This window comes from Schistocerca nitens, chromosome 2, assembly GCF_023898315.1.
Source record: "Schistocerca nitens isolate TAMUIC-IGC-003100 chromosome 2, iqSchNite1.1, whole genome shotgun sequence".
In the NCBI taxonomy this organism is placed as follows: Eukaryota; Metazoa; Arthropoda; class Insecta; order Orthoptera; family Acrididae; genus Schistocerca; species Schistocerca nitens.
Window position 1 is genome coordinate 1170261358 of NC_064615.1, and position 15557 is coordinate 1170276914.

Consider the following 15557-nt stretch of genomic DNA (forward strand, 5'->3'; position numbering starts at 1 on the left):
AAAACCCCAATAAAGTTTTGTCTGAAATTGCTTTATTTCACAGTTATGCATTAGAGTAGTGATCACAAGTGCAACACAAACAACACAAAATTAATTATTTTTCAGAGAGTAACGACACGAAGGGATCCGAAATTCAACTCAACTACGTACTGTACGTTTATCCCATGATATGTTCCAGATGATGTGCATGGAGTCGAGGAACGTGATGTGCTAGACCTCTTCCCGCACTCAGAATTTTGTAGGCTCTGTTCTTCTCATTCTGCACGTATGGGCAGCTATTTTCAATTTGCTGCTGTTGTTGCACTACAGTCTCAATTGTAACACCATACATGGGCTCCTACAGGGCACTCCGAAGGTAAAGTCCAGGGGTTAAGATCTGTAGATCGGGAGATCTGGCGGGCCAAGCAACTGGTCCTGCACGAACTCTCCACATATCTGGATACGCAACATTGAGATACTCTTTTGCTTCCCAACTGAAATGTGCAAGGGCACCGTCGACAAAGCAGCATACGTTGATATGCACGCAAACACGACATACCGAAAGATAAGGCCCATGGTAAAACGTCTACCACAAATGACATTACGCATTATACGAGGGCTGTCCAGAAAGTAAGTTACGATTGATCGCGAAATGAAAATCACAGTGAAAATCAGAAATGTTTCATTTGTAACAGTTAGCTACACCTTTCAGCTACTTCTCTACGTAGTCGCTGTTCTGACTCAGACATTCATCGTAGCGTTGCACCAACTTTCCAATACGCTCATCATAGAAGGCAGCCGCCAGTGCTTTCCGCCAATTCTCTACGCTGGCCTAAAGCTCGTTGACTGTGCCAAAATGTTGTCTTCATAGTCAGCGGTTCGTTTGAGCAGAGATGAAACTCAGTGGGAGACAATTACGGGCTTTATTGTGGGTAACCAAACATTTCCAAGTGAAACGATGCAACATCTTCATTGCCCCTGCAGAATGAGGCTGAGAATTGCCTTGAAGAAGAAACCGCACGACAGTTATGTAATGTTGGTTGCATAGCTTCAGGGGAAAATTCTCACCCGGCCCTCGTGCTTGGCGGGAGACACTATTTTCTATAACATCTTTACGCGCTCACTGAGAGCTCAGGAATAAAAAGAGCGACATAATTCTACCTAGAGTCATACTAGAGACACTGCCCAACACATCTTTGCAAAGCTTTATCGGATTTTCATAGTCGTTTCCATTTCGCGACCGATCGTAACTTACTTTCTGGACAGCCCTCGTAACTCGTAAATAGAGGAGTGTCAGACAAAACTTCATTTAACATTTTACTCTTATTTTGATCCATACATTACACCCACGAAGTGTGTGCAGTTACTTTTGAATCGGGCTGTAGAAAAGATAGGGGATCCGGTATTAGAATCAGAATTTAAAAGAACTTTGGAAGACCTAAGATTAAATGAGGTAGAAGGAAACGGTAATATTCCATTAGAATTTCTAAAATCAGAATTTCGAAACAACTATTCGCGTTGGTGTGTAGAGTGTATGAGACTGGCAATACACCATCAGACTCTTGGATAAACATGATTTACACAATTCTGAAGACTGTAAGACGTACAAGTTCGTGTATTACTGCACAATCAGCTTAATAGCTCATGCATCCGAGCTGCCGATAAGAATAATGTACAGAGGAATGGATAAGAAGATTGATGATGTGTAAGGAGACGATCAGGGAAAGGCAAAGGAATCAGAGAGGCAGTTCTGAAACGGTCGATAATGGAAGCAAGAGTAAAGAAAAATCAAGATACTTTCTTATGATTTGTAGCCCTATAAAAAGCGTTCGGCAGTGTGAAGGGTGCAAAGATGTTTGAAAGTCAGAGTAAAAGAGGAGAGACAGGTAGTATACATGTACAAGAGCCAAGAGGGAATAATGACAACGGTAGACAAAGAACGAAGTACCCTTATTGTTCAACTTGTACATGGAAGAAGCAGTGATGGAAATAAGAGAAAGTATCAAGAGTGGAGTTAAAAATTAAGATGAAAAGATATCATTGATAAGATTCAGATGACATTGTTATCCTCAGTGAAAATGGAGAAGAATTACAGGCTCTGCTGAAGGAATGAACGGTCTAATCATTACAGAGTATGGACTGAGATTAAATCGAAGAAAGACGAAAGTGATGAGAAGCCGCAGAAACAGAACATCAGAATCTACAAGACGTAGCTTTAGATGTAGATAATCAAGATGTAGACGAAATTAAGCAAATCTCTAGCCTAGGTAGTAAAACAACGCGTGATTGACGGAGCTAAGAGGACACCAAAAGCAGATTCGCACTGGAATTCCTGATCAAGTAAAGTCTACTAGTATCAAACAATGGCCTTAATTTGAGTTAGAAATTTCGGATAATGCTGCATTGTATGGTGGTTTTAAACAATGGACTGCATGAAAACCGGAATAAAAGGAAATCGAAGCATTTGAGATATGGTGCTGTAGACGAATGTTGAAGAATAAGTGGACTGATAATGTAAGGAATGAGGAAGTTCTGCACAGAAATAAAGAAAAAAGGAATGTATGGAAAACGCCGAGAAGAAGAAGGGACAGAATGATAATACATCTTTTGAGACATCAGGGAATAACTACCATGGTACTAGATGGAGCTGTAGGGGGGGAAAACTATAGAGGAAGACGGAGATTGGAAAACATCCAGAAATATATTGAGGACGTAGGTTACAAGTGCTACTCTGATATGAAGAGAGTGACACAGGAGGCGGGCGACATCAAACCAATGAGAAGCATAAAGCTGGAGGCTGCCGGATGCACGGGTCAAAGGCCTCACCGTGACGTAACAGCCGCCGCCCGATGCTTCACTGTTTTGGCGGTTCTGCGAGAAACGCGCACGCACGTCTACCACCGCTGACGGGGCCCTGCTGGGTGCGGCGCTTTGGAAGACAATTCGGTATTACTGCTTAATTAAAGTGTTACTGCGAATTTGTCGAGCGTAACTAGGTCCTCATCACCACCTCCGGCGCCGCTTTCTCTTGCCGACTGTAGGGGACTGGTACCTTATTCCAATATCTGGTGTCAGCAAGTGATTGCCAGTGGTAGAGGCGTCTACGGCAGCAGCAGCGTACCGTCTACACTGCTCCGAACTGAGGTCAACAGCTATGGACTCAAGTTCGTAATAATGCAGTGTGGTGAGTGACTGATATTTGTTTGCTTTCTTCTTCCGTATTTTCTTATCACCATTTTGAGCCGGAGAGACCTTCACATTACGTTAAAAGTACCGTTTGTTAGACGGATAATTCATCTGGACATGACTTGCCATGTGTTCAAGCCGTGTCGGACACCTGTAGTACTATAAAAGGGTTGGCGTAGAAGCACACAAGTGCAAATTATCTCATTGGGCTATGATACAGCGTAAATATTAAGTGTACAGGTATTTTAACTTCTTTTTTGCCAATTGGGTGCACAGTATCCTTCTTTTCTGGTCGAACTGCACATAGGGTCTACAAAAATGCCAGCAATACGAGCAACGACTCCGAAGGAGAGAGTGGAAGCTTTGAAGGGGCAGATAGCAGCGGTGTTACATACTACAATGCAACAGAGGCAAAACAATGAAGCATTGCGAAGGAGAATAGAGCAAAGAGAAGCCTTTGGTGGCCAAAGGCTCCCTGATTAATAAAAAACAAAACTGTGTTTAGTGTACCCACCAATTCCATCGATCCGACAGCAGTTAACCTCATAGGCCATTTTCAGCGAAAGGATCTGGGAAAGTATCTATTTGTATTAATGATTTATAGGCCGCCACAATATTGGGAAAGTTGTCGTAAGAGCCGTCCTTAAATAAGGATAGTTTAAGGTTAGTGGGTAACGCTGAAATTTACGTTATGTACCACGAGACCCTCAGTAAGGCCCAAACGTTTGATGAACTGGTTAACGGTCTCATACGGCGGTATCGGAAGCAGAATATCGCGGGGTTCTCTATTGAAAAACTCAATGAACTACCGGAGAAGTACGGCGAATAAGTACAATCCTCTAACAGAATTAGGAAACTGAACTAGGAAACGTATGAACTAACGCAGAATTTGGAGGCCTATAGAATGTGGGGAAGAGAATAGGGCTCTGGGTGTGTTTCTCAAAGGTATTTCTGCTGAAATGTCAAGGGGGACCAGAGTGGAGGCCAAAGTGACTAGCCTTCTGCCATTAGGACTGCTGCGCAACTGAAGGAGATCAAACTTCCTACGTAAGGACGGAGTGATCATGGTGTGTTTGCTTCTGAAGTGAAGTGTTTTAGATGGGGGCGCACGAGCCCCATCACGAAAAAATCTCGTCCACCTGAATGTTATGAATGTGTATAGGTCGACCATACAACTTGTGACTGTTGGAAGGAAGCACAGAATAAGCAGCATCCTAATTATCGGTCGTTAGATGGTGTTGTGGATTGGCAAGAGGGCCAACCTACTATTGTAAGAGGAAGCCGAATGGCACGCGTTTTAGCTCACGCAGGCTGGCGTGAGGTCTGGAACAGGACAAGGAAATTAGAATTTAGAAAAACGGGCGTAGCTGGTGGAATACTTAACTTTAATCCATTAATGATGAGCGTCGCTCTTGACGGTACATGATTACAGTATCAATAGTAACTGAATTTGGCGCCTTGCTAGATCGTAGAAAATGACGTAGCTGAAGGCTATGCTAACTATCGTCTCGGCAAATGAGAGCGTAATTTGCCAGTGAACCATCGCTAGCAAAGTCGGCTGTACAACTGGGCGAGTGCTAGGAAGCCTCTCTAGACCTGCCGTGTGGCGGCGCTCGGTCTGCAATCACTGATAGTGGCGACACGCGGGTCCGACGTATACTAACGGACCGCGGCCGATTTAAAGGCTACCACCTACCAAGTGTGTTGTCTGGCGGTGACACCACAGATGGAAACAGCAGCGCCTCATCCATCGAACGGCATTCCCAGTAACACGGGAGACTGCAGAAATGTATGCAGAGACGTTGTTTGCTATGCAAAATAAGTGGTACACAACATAAATTTCTGGTAGCCAGAGGCGCTAATGTTTCAGTAGTCAGTCTGGACCCTTTGGGCAGAAAGAGACTGCCTTCGCAATGGTATAGGTTATGTGCAGTAGATGATAATGACGTGAAGCCATTGTGGCAGACGATGTTCAGTTTTAACATGGGAAATGAGTGTTTTCGAGAGCCTGTCGAAGTAATGCCGGGTGTTGGTGAGCAATATTGTGTGGTATTTGGACTCAACTTCGTTGCTAAATATCACGTTAAAATTGACAGTTTGTATCATACTATTGAACTTTTTGGGACATTGTTTGCGCTCTGGGCAACAGCTAAAAGTGTTACACTGCCGCAAGGCTCACCGAGTATGAATGTGGTTCTGAGTAAAATGTGGACACAGGCACTAAAGACCAATTCACGTAATACTACACTACACTGAACAGAGATGCAGGCCTACGTAAGGATTTATTATATGTTGTAGAGCCATTGCTCTGAAGGACGAATTGATTAAGTCACACTGTTTTGTACATGGAATTATAGTACGTACCAGTGACGTGGACGCAGATTTTATGGTTCCAGTGAGTCTTGGTAATTTTGGCAAGAGTGAAGTGAGTCTGTCAAATCATTTGTTAATTGTTAATTTGTAGGTTTTGGAGGAAGATGACCTCTGCTGCAAGCAAACCGTCAATGCATCTATATTATATGACAAAGTGACACATTTACAGGCAAATGATAGAGAAGCAATGGAAGCTTTGTTACTGCACTACATGGATTTGTTTAATCCTGCTGGTCCACTACCGAACACTGCTCACACATCGCATAATACCAGCAGGGTATAATGCTCTGGTGTACAATAACCCGTATCGAGTTCTGAACTGTATATAGCTGATAACTGAAGACTGTCAATAAGCAGCTAGCTGACGTTATTATTGAGTATAGTGATAGACCCTACGGGTGGGGGAGGTAACCTGTAATTTTTGTTCTGTAAAAGTCAGAAGATAGCACTAAAATAAGAGATTTTGCTGTGATTATCGATAATTCAAAGCACAAACGATCATCGATGCGTATCTGATACCATACATATCAAAGGCTCTCGACCATTTGAGTCAATGTCACTATTTCTCTGTAATGTCATTTTGCACCAATGCGGCCGGCCGGAGAGGCCTACCGGTTCTAGGTGCTGCAGTCTGGAACCGCGCGACCGCTACGGTCGCAGGTTCGAATCCTGCCTCGGGTATGGATGTGTCTGATGTCTTTAGGTTAGTTAGGTTTAAGTAGTTCTAAATTCTAGGGCACTGATGACCTGAGAAGTTAAGCCCCATAGTGCTCAGAGCCATTTGAACCATTTTTTGCACCAATGGAAGTTAATTATCTTGGGAATATAATTAGCAAAGAAGGTGTGAGAATAGATCCTGGCAGTTCAGAATTTTTCGACACCAAAAACAGTTAAACTGCCATAGAGTTTCGTCGTTTCTCTAATTGATGCATAGACGACTTGACTGAAATTGCCACACATCTGATCCATTTGTTATGGAAAGGAGCAAAACTTAAATGGTCTGCTTAATGTCAGTTGGCTTTCGATGCTTCAATGTGAGCACAAATATCAGACCCAGTTCTGTTATTTCCTGATTTTGAAAAAGAAACTGGTACAGAGGAAAAGAAACTGGTACACCTGCCAAATATGGTGTAGCGCCCTCCGAACACGCGGAAGTGCCGCACACGACGCGGTAAGGACTCGACTAATGTCTAAAGTAGTGCTGGAGGGAGCTGAATCCTACAGGTCTGTCCATAAATCAGTAAGAGTACGAGGGGTAGGAGATCTCTTCTGAACAGCACGTTGCAAGACCTCCCAGATATGCTCAGTGGTGTTCATGTCTAGGGAGTTTGGTAGCCAGAAGAGTGCTTCTGAAGCCACTCTGTAGCAATTCTGGACGTGTGGGGTGTCGCATTGTTGTGCTGGAATTGACCAACACCGTCGGAATGCACAATGAACATGAATGGATGCAGGTGACCAGACAGGATGCTTATATACGTGTCATCCGTCAGAGTCGTATCTAGAAGTATCAGGGGTCCCATATCAATCCAACTGCACACGTCCCACACTATTACAAAGCCTCCATACGTTTGAACAGTCCCCTGCTGACCTGCGGAGTCCATGGATTAGTGAGGTTGTCTCCATACCCTCACACGTCCATCCGCTCGATACAATTTGAAATGAGACTCGTCCAATCAGGCATCATGTTTCCAGTTGTAACTCAGTTTTTTGCATGTTATTTAACTTTTGTTCGTGGCAGGCTATGAAGGGTTCTTTACTTTCGCCGGCCGAAGTGGCCGTGCGGTTAAAGGCGCTGCAGTCTGGAACCGCAAAACCGCTACGGTCGCAGGTTCGAATCCTGCCTCGGGCATGGATGTTTGTGATGTCCTTAGGTTAGTTAGGTTTAACTCGTTCTAAGTTCTAGGGGGCTAATGACCTCAGCAGTTGAGTCCCATAGTGCTCAGAGCCATTTGAACCATTTTTTTTCTTTACTTTCGCTAGCAGGAACTTCTTTATTATTATTATTTTTTGTTCCAACCTGCTGTGATAGAATATCTTGTGCACATTCATATTTTTCTTGGGCGACGTAATCTTCTCTGATTATTTTGCCCGTTAGTTAATTAAGGTTTAGGCCCACCTAAATTTTCAGAGCAATCCCTGTACTGATTGAATTTATTAAGGTCGCAACGGATAACGCAATGATATTCTTAGAGACAGTCAGAGAAAACTACGTACTGTAAACTAATCTTGTGCCAAGAAATTTAGATTTGAGGAGCGCATCCGTCAAATGCTACTAATCTGACACTTTTTTCCGATAGGTCGAGAAATAAATTGCCGATAACGGAAGTTAGCTTGAAATGACAAAATCTTTATTCTGACTAACCTTCCGAATGTTAACAGTGATCTTTCTGTATTTAACAGGTGGGAAAAACATTCATGATACATTTATAAACGATCTCATGTCTTTCTCACTTGGCCTTAATCTGCAGAGTCCTGTGGGGTGGGGAGATCTGGGGAGCACGTGGTCACTGCTCAGTTTTGAAACACAGATATTTACATGCACTAAATCCACAAGGCAAGCAAAATGTCGACAGCATTTTTAGTCAGAAGAACTGTATGCACCTCGTGGCTGGCATCGAGCAGGATTTGATGGCTGCATATCTTTAGCGTAAAGCGCTTGGAAACAAATCGACTCATCTTGCCAAATGCGCGCTCGGTACAGTTCCTTTTTTTTATAATTTGAATTGTTCACCACAAATAAAAAATTAGAGGACAATTGGTAACTTTTAAGGTTTAGGTAGAGATTTGAATTTATAGACCACGTGGTCGCGCCTAACGGAAATCACATTATTCTGCAACCGATTAACTGAACCAAAAATTATAACCAATATCTAATGGTCATTGCAAAAATAGCTACGAGAAGAAATTGTTGAGTTTAACAAATTAATAACATATTCAAGTACCTTATGTGCCTTGTTCGACACAGCCGTAGTAAGGGAACATCTGGTTGCTTACCTGTCTTCAGAACAACTCACCCTTCAACCGTCGCGCGGAGCTATCTCCGAACCGCCCGGGGTGGTGGAGGACGGCCATGACCAACATCTCCCAGAAAAACGTTTTGCTTTACACATCTTTGGCCAAATTCTTCTGTTCCTACTCTCTACCTTCCACCGACACCGTTTACGTTGGTAGAAGGTTAAAGGGTGACAAACGGATATAAGGACACTGGGCGTGCACATAAGAATGAAAAAGAAATACGTTGACCCATACTGTTAAGTCGTTGCTTAAAATATGGATTTAATTTGGATTTTTGCGTATCAGATAGTATGAAGATTTGTTTTGGCACTAAATTTTAATCATGTAATGACACCTATTGTGATGTTATATCACCCCATACCTGTAGGAACAAAAAATGGATCGGGACCATTCTTCTGATGGATGGGTAATCCCTTTTTTTTGTTTTTGTTTAAGGAAGTTCTCTCTTTTCAAATAGTCGTGGTCACTGAATAGGCATTACAATCAGCCTTGTGACATACCATGGTTCTACACATACAGTCAAATAGCCCTCAGATGAGGTTAAATTTTCAAAATGTAAGTATGCCTCTTGTGTGGTAGAAATAATATGATAATACGTTCGTTAGCAAATAAAAATTTCCCAGAAAAGCGGTTTAAAACGAATAATATGGCCATAAATTAGGAAATATACCACTAAAGAGGGTTTCAGTACCACAGTTAACAAAACGTGTTACTAATTATTCATCTAAGTCAATATATATCATGATACCAAATTGAACCAAAATCTAGAGCAGACAAAACTCACTGTGTACCTCCACTGAGGTATCATATATAAGTATATTATATTGAAATGCATAATCGTCAGTGAAATAAGACCTGAAAATCTAATAGATTGTACAACATCTTGCTGTGGCTTGGTCCCCTATCCTTATTTTGAGCTAACTATGACTTATACAACACATAAAAACATTAACTTGTTTAGTTAAGACAAATATGAATATTCTTCCTCTCTTGTGAGGATCATTTTCCCAACCTCCTGTGAGGTTAAATCAACATGATAAAAGAAAACATACTTGTTCTAACACGAAACTACACTCCTGGAAATGGAAAAAAGAACACATTGACACCGGTGTGTCAGACCCACCATACTTGCTCCGGACACTGCGAGAGGGCTGTACAAGCAATGATCACACGCACGGCACAGCGGACACACCAGGAACCGCGGTGTTGGCCGTCGAATGGCGCTAGCTGCGCAGCATTTGTGCGCCGCCGCCGTCAGTGTCAGCCAGTTTGCCGTGGCATACGGAGCTCCATCGCAGTCTTTAACACTGGTAGCATGCCGCGACAGCGTGGACGTGAACCGTATGTGCAGTTGACGGACTTTGAGCGAGGGCGTATAGTGGGCATGCGGGAGGCCGGGTGGACGTACCGCCGAATTGCTCAACACGTGGGGCGTGAGGTCTCCACAGTACATCGATGTTGTCGCCAGTGGTCGGCGGAAGGTGCACGTGCCCGTCGACCTGGGACCGGACCGCAGCGACGCACGGATGCACGCCAAGACCGTAGGATCATACGCAGTGCCGTAGGGGACCGCACCGCCACTTCCCAGCAAATTAGGGACGCTGTTGCTCCCGGGGTATCGGCGAGGACCATTCGCAACCGTCTCCATGAAGCTGGGCTACGGTCCCGCACACCGTTAGGCCGTCTTCCGCTCACGCCCCAACATCGTGCAGCCCGCCTCCAGTGGTGTCGCGACAGGCGTGAATGGAGGGACGAATGGAGACGTGTCGTCTTCAGCGATGAGAGTCGCTTCTGCCTTGGTGCCAATGATGGTCGTATGCGTGTTTGGCGCCGTGCAGGTGAGCGCCACAATCAAGACTGCATACGACCGAGGCACACAGGGCCAACACCCGGCATCATGGTGTGGGGAGCGATCTCCTACACTGGCCGTACACCACTACTGATCGTCTAGGGGACACTGAATAGTGCACGGTACATCCAAACCGTCATCGAACCCATCGTTCTACCATTCCTAGACCGGCAAGGGAACTTGCTGTTCCAACAGGACAATGCACGTCCGCATGTATCCCGTGCCACCCAACGTGCACTAGAAGGTGTAAGTCAACTACCCTGGCCAGCAAGATCTCCGGATCTGTCCCCCATTGAGCATGTTGGGGACTGGATGAAGCGTCGTCTCACGCGGTCTGCACGTCCAGCACGAACGCTGGTCCAACTGAGGCGCCAGGTGGAAATGGCATGGCAAGCCGTTCCACAGGACTACATGCAGCATCTCTACGATCGTCTCCATGGGAGAATAGCAGCCTGCATTGCTGCGAAAGGTGGATATACACTGTACTAGTGCCGACATTGTGCATGCTCTGTTGCCTGTGTCTATGTGCCTGTGGTTCTGTCAGTGTGATCATGTGATGCATCTGACCCCAGGAATGTGTCAATAAAGTTTCCCCTTCCTGGGACAATGAATTCACGGTGTTCTTATTTCAATTTCCACGAGTGTATTTTAAAGTCTTGGATCCTAAAGTAGCGTCAGACAATTCTCTCTGACTACCCTTCAATAACATATTGTAAACTTCTTTTAACTTAGTTAATGACAGTCACAGGTCTTTGTGAGACAAAATATATGAAACAGTTCTGGTGATTGCTCAGAAATGTTAGCATGAAATACAGTTTATCCATCTGACTACGAAATTGTAGCTACTACTTCAAAAAGCTCCAATATGACTGTCTACATCGACAAAAACAAGAGCACAAGAATGTAAGTGGTAGTCAAACATTTGACTTTATGACAGCAGCAGAAAAAAACAACATAAATGATACAATAAATGTTAATACTTATAGCTAGACTTCTGTCTGGAGCTACCCGAAAATGACAAGAATGACAAAGTAATCAACACTTGAAACACAAGAAAAGCAAAAATGCAATATACAACAAGTAAACATGCACGAGTCTGCCCGATTGGCCGTGCGGTCTAACGCACGGCTTTCCGGGCGGGAAGGAGCGCCTGGTCCCGGCACGAATCCGCCCGGCGGATTTGTGTCGATTTCCAATGAACCGGCCAGTCTGTGGAGGGTTTTTAGGCGGTTTTCCTTCTGCCTCGGCGAATGCCGCCTGGTTCCCCTTATTCCGCCTCAGTTATACTATGTCGCCGATTGCTGCGCAAACAAGTTCGCCACGTACGCGTACACCACCATTACTCTACCACGAAAACATAGGGGTTACACTCGTCTGCTATGAGACGTTCCCTGGGGGGTTCACCGGGGGCCAAACCGCACAATAACAGTAGGTTCGGTGTGGGGTGGCGGAGGGGTAAAGTGGAATGCGGTAGTCGTCATGGGGTTGTGGACCACTGCGGCTGCGGCAGGGATGGAGTCTCTCCGTCGTTTCTAGGTCCCCGGTTAACATACAATACAATATAAACATGCTCAATGTATGATCACATTACCAATCCCATAATATAGGCATGAGAGAAAACATGACACTCAGAAATCAACACTTGAAACCTTCTGAAGAGAAATCACACGCAAATAACAACACAGGGTGTCCCAGGGGTGCTGGGGTGGGCAAATCTTGAGTGTGCTACTCGGAGGGTAGACTACAAAGAACCACTACAATGGGTTTGATAGTGTTTGTTATGGTAACCCCCTGCGGTTATACTCTCGTCCACAGTTTCTCCAACGTCTGTCTGAACACGCTTTGCACAGTTTGTGAAGTCTCTGTCTGTCTTGTCTGCCTCTGACAATCGTATTGAAGCACAGTGGTATTTTGTTATGCCGCTTCAGAACTTTTGGTGTAACTCAGGCTGACAGCAATACTTGTGTGATATGATGTAGAACCCATAATGTCTCTATGTCTCTGGATAATGTTCGTCACACTACAGTCTCACGTTAACGAACTGTCAAGCTAGTGGCATTTAATGGAATGCAGCCCACCTTATTCGCTGCGTGACCTCGGCTAACGCTGTGGCATGCCTATGGTGTACAGGCGGTCCACTAGACCCTGTTTCCGAGCGTGCAGATGCCTGCCAAGAGTGTACTAGTTGAAACAGTTGTACTGGGTCCGCAGAGTGTGCAGGCGGCACAGCTGGATCTGTTGACAAGTAGCTTTAGCTGGTGGCCGCGCCACCCGTGTCGAGTGTACGCCGCCTATTGTAGCGTGGTGCCGTAGTCGGGATGCCCAGCACAAGTGGACAGCTCGCAGTGATGGCTGCCGCTGGAGGCGCGCTGTTTGCTTGTGTCGCTGTGGCGCCCGCGCCAACTCGTTGCTCCCTCCACAACGGCGGCAGGAGGGCGTGAGTTCAGCGGCCGACTGGAGGGAGCCCTTTCTACCAGAAGGCAGGCACAATTAGCTGTGTGCGCAGGTGTGTATGTCGCGGTGGCGGCCGCGCCCACTCGTAGCTCCCTTCCGGACAGCAGATGGGGGCGTGGTTTCACTGGCCGGACTGCGGGCTCCCAGCTGTGCGAGCTATGTGTGGGGTGGCTGACCTCTCCCATTGTAGAGCGGCCAGTGCTGCCGTGTCGTCACGCGTGGCTAGAAGGGCCGCTCAGCGCAGGTGGCCTTGAGGGTATACAGCTGTGGCTCTGCCTGCGTGTTTGCCGCCTCTCGCCCTGTGACAGACAGCTGCCTGAATTCTCCCAACAGGGGGGCGAACTTCTGCCAAGGCGCCGTCTGCCTCGTGATTCTAATTTTTTAATACAGTACATCAAATATTAGTTTCATGTTTTGTTACAGCTTCGCTACTTAAGAAAGTTGCCATGATCTGTCAAGTATGAAACAAAGTGTTTCCAAAATTATTACATTAACGTATGAACGTTCATTGATAATTGCTAAGTTAAGTGTACATGGGGCAATTGATTTACGAAAGATCTACATTGCTAACCTATTAGTATAATAATTAAAAGTTGCCATAATAACATTATAATTGGCACATGTTTTTCAAAGGATAAATGTACAATGTGTGTATGGTTCATTGTTTGTTGTTGGATGGGGTTGATTGGAAGGTTCCAGCTTTTACATAACCCCTCACCAGTCCTACTCTTCCAATTATGTTGCTTAATCAGTTAATTTTGTCCAAACTACATCAGCTCTGACCGTGCATGCAACTATCCAACTATCTACTTTAGTGTTAGATGTTTTAGAGTTGTCTGAGTGGCGTGCTCTCCCTTTCTTTTACAGTCTTGTTAATTTAATTGTAAGTCAGTGATCATTTGTAACAATGTAAAAGGAACTCAAGTAACTTGTACTCAGATTTCAGTCATCAATCAGTTTTATGTGTGATTAACTTCTCACTTTTGCAGTGTTACTTGAAAATGGCCATACGGGCGAAATTGCAATAGTAATAATAAATATTTTATACAGTCAATGGCGACTATGATGTCTTTTAAGAAAGTTTTATGCGTGTTTACACATTCACTCTTACTCAAAAATTGTCTACTCATTCAGCTTGACTATGAAATTTTGATACAGCCACACTGCCCATTAATAGTAAAATTACAACCGTTACCAATACTGTTACCAGTTACCGCTTCCTTTCCAATTCATTTGGCGTTGAACCCTCGTTCTTGGAGCTACTCTTGTACAATCGTGCTGCACACGTCTCTCTCTCATGATATTATCATTCACTGTTGATCTTTGACGTGTGACAACACAGTGTATTATCTTTCATATGAAATACCTATTATTAGATGAGTGATATGGGTGTTATGCTCCCTTGTCTGTATTCTCCTCTTCTCTTTCCTGGCTGTCTCTCAGTAATGAACACCTGGCGATGTCGTTAGTTTTGTGCAACATGTCCCTTTTATCTGGCTTGGTTCTCGTTAACGTCTGTATGGATTTGCGTGTATGCCACATGGTCCTGGAACACAAAAACCTCTGGATCTCCCTAGTATCCAGGCCCTTTAACATGACTAACATAATCTGCATTGTCATATGATTACGGCACATGAAACTTCTCCCTACAACGTGTCTGGCGCATTCCGCCATACCAAGACAACAACGCGCTCCTTTATTCGCGCAAATTATTTCATTCCTAACCCCCGATACGTGCTTGTTAGCTGCTTTCCCGTCAATCAGAAATATGCACCTTGGCTTGCCTGAGGCACACCGGCACATCGCACAGACCTGACAGAGTAACACAACATTCCACCATACTGTTTGGAAAGTTGCTCCACTAAACTTCTTTAACGACATGTGTGTAGAATAGCACTGTCTTCACATAACACAAATACAAGACAATTCAACAAGAAAAAGGGTATAAAATATGACTTTGCTGTTAGACCAGCATTAAGAGTTACAATCTATGTTTCCCACAGTTTAAATTATTCTTTCCACAGCTTTAAGTTTGTGATGTGGTGTAGGCCAGGTGACTTCCTTGTTCGAAGGGTTTCCAATACAAACGCATTTTCATGAGTGATCCTGCATACATGAAATGGTCCGTCAAAGAGGTAAAAGAACTTGCTACAGAGGTAGCTCGGTTTCTTGGGGAGGCGGCATGAGCGAACCAATACTTTATCCCCTGTAGACGCAGAGGACCTTTCTGTTACCTTTTCCTGTGCTCTGCTTCTTACTTAATTTGCTTTAGAGCATTTTGAACTACTTCTGTGTGTCTCAGTTTTGCAATTCAATGGAAGTCTGCCGTTTCTCTGTTTTTATCTGGCGCTGGCTCATTTTTTAATACCATTATTGGGCAAATTCCCATTGATCATTGAGGCATAGTGTTGAGTACATCTTGGAATTGCTGACGGTAAAGACCCCAATTTCTGTGCTTTTATGGCAATAAATTCTACAGAGATTCCCCAGTTCTTTAATGACCCTTCCTGCAGGATTTGCGTGAGCACTATATTTAGATATAAAAATAGGGGTGATCCCTCGCCTGCCTAGGAGTGCTGTCCACTCTCTGGACCGAAATTGTGGCCCGTTATCGCAAATTACTTTGTCAATAAGTCTGACCACAGCGAGAAAATCGCGTACAAAGGCGGCGCCGACAGTTTTTGCTGTCGCGTTCCACAGT